The sequence below is a fragment of the Pseudorca crassidens genome, chromosome 14 (genome assembly GCF_039906515.1).
Source record: "Pseudorca crassidens isolate mPseCra1 chromosome 14, mPseCra1.hap1, whole genome shotgun sequence".
Classification (NCBI taxonomy): Eukaryota; Metazoa; Chordata; class Mammalia; order Artiodactyla; family Delphinidae; genus Pseudorca; species Pseudorca crassidens.
This window is the reverse complement of record NC_090309.1, coordinates 81,684,679-81,688,844: the sequence shown is the minus strand read 5'-3', so window position 1 is coordinate 81,688,844 and position 4,166 is coordinate 81,684,679.

Below are 4,166 nucleotides of genomic sequence, written 5' to 3'. Positions count from 1 at the left end.
CTGGAATTTTTCTCATCAGAGTGAAATACAATCAAAACAGTTTGACACTTCAGCACTAAATGATGTCCAAGTTCCTACGGTTCCCTTCAGGGATATTGCTGAGGGCACTCTGTTTTGGATAAGATACTAAAACATCATTCTTTCAATGGTCTCCAGCTAAACCCCACAAAATCCTGCTTTACGACCTGCCTAAATCTACTAATTTGTATCCAAAGTTCCCTCCATAAACTTAATTAATTCAGCATAGCCATCACGTGGCCCTATGCCAGCAACTGAACTTCTCAGACTCCCCCTTAAGGCTGCACCACCTCCCTCTCTCCAGGACCAAACTGGGCTTTTGTTTCCTGCTGGGTACTTTAGCTAAAACCTCCCTGCATGTTTTCTGGGCAGTGAATACAATTCCAGTATAGGCAAGCCAGCTCCTGGTTGAGCAAATATGAGTTGAACAGCATGGGAACAGGCTTTATAATCATTACATTCATTGGTCTGAGCTGAACCTCTTATGGGAAATTGTAATGAGGCTGTCTGAGTCACTGCTACTCTCCAAATAACAGATACATCTTACACATGAAGAGAAGAGAGGTGTTTCCAAAACCACCCCATTGTTTTGGGTATGAGTATGTGTGTTTCAATTCCCAGAATCCGTTTGTATTGACGTAGGTGTCATCCCAGGGAAAGAGCACAAGCTTTTAGGCTGGTCATACCTGCTTTCTATCAGGGATCCAACTCCTCCTGGCTGTTTAATGGGAGGCATTTTTTTACTCCATCTTCTTTGTCATGTGTAAAGTGAGAAAACTTATGCCTATGTTGTAGATTTTAAAGTTAAAATCTACAACAGAGACATATATGTAGACATATAAACTAGTAAAATTACTAGCACTGAATTGGCACTTAGTAGATACTCAAAACATATATTAAGTATCCAGTAAGGAGTAGTGTTCTGCCCCTTCATTTCTGAATTTGAGGAAGCTTTGAATCAGTCCCAGTTATCATGGAGCAGCATTTAAATATGTCTTTGATTGTGTGTGTATTTATGACAGATCCGGCAGTGAGAAATGGAAGGACCCTCACGGATTAGCCAGTCTCACGGTTTAATTTGTTTAATGTACAAAATATTTTCTTTAAATAAAAGCTCATTTGGTATCCCTGATATGAATAGATGAAAGAGGAACTTTGCTAGTTGTAACAGGAGAGAAAGCCTGGAATTCCGTCTCCCCTCAGATTTGAGCCAGAAGGTCTTCAGTGAACTTGACTCCATGAAGTCTAATTTGAAAGCTTCTAACCACATTGTCGACTGTAGACAAAAGACTTTCCCAAGATCACCAGCTAGGATTAGAATCTAGGTGGGCAACTCTGGGCCAAAGTTTTTATGTCCGGCTTATCTATTTCATTCAATGAATAAACATTTATTAAGGACAGACCATCACGTGAGGCACTGTGCCACGTTTTACAATAGTTAAAGGTAATAAAGTCTCAGGCCTGCTCTTGAGCCCATGAACTAAAAGGGAAGTAGTTGACCACACCCTCAAATAAATTCAAGGTGGAATCCAAGACATTCTGATAGAGGGAGCACAAAATACCATGGAGAAGTGAAAAGGGGAGGGATTTGTGATTGCTGACCCATGAAGTTGTGGAGGCCAAGAGTAATTGCTTCTAAAGAGAGCCTTTAAAGAATGGAATAATCACCAGGCAGAAATACAGAGAGAACGTGCCAAGAGAAAGATAGAGGAGGCACAAAGGCATAGAATCAGGAAAGCATCTTCCAGGAATAATGAATGTTTCTAGTTTGCTGGACCATAATTACACAAGGGGAAGTGGCGAGGCCTAAGAATTTTATTTTAATTTTGTTCAATGTTATGTAGGGTCTTGAGTGCCCAGCTAAGAGGCTTGGACTTGATCCTGCAGGCAGTGAAGAGCCGTTGAGAGATTGTGAGGATTTGAAGGAAATATTTGGAGCTGTGTTTCAGGAAGATTGTTCTGATGCTAATTTGGAGGAAAATCTGCATTTAACAACCTAGAAATAATTTTGATGACTCTGTTATTTTCATGCATCTATCCTAAGGAGTTAAATTCTCAGCAGTTCATATTTCCTGTTCTCTCTTCCACCTAATCACTAAGGATGTATTTTTTTTAAAAGTCTGGGGAGAAGAGAAATACACTACAATTTATTGAGTACTTCCTACCTAATAAATATTATTCATTCTTCATATCTGTGATCGCTCAATGTGGGACTTATACCCCTGGTGTTCACACAAGGAAACTAGCAATGAAATACCTTGTCCAAGTCACACAGTTAGTAAGGGATAAAGGTGAGAGCCTGACTCAGGTCTGTAGACTCTAAAACGTGTGCTTCTGCTCTCTATGAGTCTCTAGAACAGAATTAAGCAATCAGAATCACAGCTGTCTCAAGCAGTGTCTGGAAGCTAAGAGTGACCTAGAGGCAGGGCACAGATTTTCTCTTAATAAGGAAAGTGTTTCTTTAACAGAATTCCCAACAGCGTTAGTCACTGAAGATTCACTCCCTTCAAATCCTGTTGTGAGGCTGCATTAAGACCTGGGAACTTGTGCAAGGCCCTGAGGATAACAAGCAAAATAAATGGAGCTAAAATCAGGGGAGGCTTGGGGAAAAAGACAAAAGAACCTTCTGGGAAATGGCATGCCTGAAGAATAGCACCCTAACCGGTGAATGTTTTGAAAAAACATTTGCTGTTACTTGAGTCTGGGCCACAGGGTCTTCTGCTAACATGGTCTTCTGCTAACATGGTCTGAATGTGTCTGTTCAGGGAAGGGTTCACCCGTGTGCAGGGAGGGAGTTCGCTTGGACTTACGTCCAGGAAAAGAGAAACATACAAGCTCATGATCCATTGTCACTTCTTCCTCATCTTATTCACCTCTCTTGCAAACAAAATTTCATCTGTATAGATGACTCGAAACACTGAAATGGAAAATTCTTCACCCCGTATAGAATACTCTCACTATATTAGCGTGGGATAGTCATGAGACCGGGAGCTATCTATTTTGATTGCCTGAGTTCAAACATTGGTTCTCATACTTACTTGTTAGATGATTTGGGGCTTATTCATAAACTTCGTTAGTCCTCAGTTTCCTCATCTGTGAAATGGAATGCTAAAACTGTTTACCTCGTAGAGTAGGATAAGTTAATACATGTAAAAGCACTTAAAACAATGGCGGGCACCTAGTATGCACTACATAATAAAAGCTTTGCTATTGTTTTAATATTATTATTGCCCCTAATGACGTTATGATAATGATGATATATTCTCTTGCCTAGAACACTACTGTACAAAATAGATACTAAATGATACTTGTTGGGTGAATAAATGGAGTAATGAAAATTCTACCGAAGTAATTTCTACCAGAAATTTAATTATTATCAAAATAATATCAAGCCACAAAGATCTCAGGATTGACTGTTCACTGAGGCAAAGGTAAGTATTCAGTATATTAGGATTCTTGGTACTCAAGAGGACAGGTGATTAGGGATTCATATTCTTTAGACCTTTAAAGTATAGAGGACCTAAATAAAAAGTGATGTTTGGGGTAAACACCACAAATAATGTTGCATTCTGTACAATACCTGAATATTTCCTATGATGACCCCCAAAATAAAATATATACCCATATTAAAAAATATATATGATATATATAAATATATATATCATATATATATATATAACTGATTTAGTAGTTAGCAACAAAATTCTTTATGGTACAAAATTTTATTTTTTTAATTTTTTTATTGGAGTATAGTTGATTTACGATGTTGTGTTACTTTGTGCTGCTGTACAGCAAAGTGAATCAGTTATACATATACACACATCCACACTTTTTTAGATTCTTTTCCCATATAGCTCATTACAGAGTGTTGAGTAGAGTTCCCTGTACTATACAGTAGATACTTATTAGTTATCTATTTTATATATAGTAGTGTGTATATGTCAATCCCAATCGCCCAATTTATCCCTCCCCCCCGCTTTCCCCCGGTAACCATAAGATTGTTTTCTACATCTTTAACTCTATTTCTATTTTGTAAATAAGTTCATTTGTACCATTTTTTAGATTCCACATATAAGCAATATCATACGATATTTGTCCTTCTCTGTCTGACTTACTTCACTCAGTATGACAATCTCTAGGTCCATCCA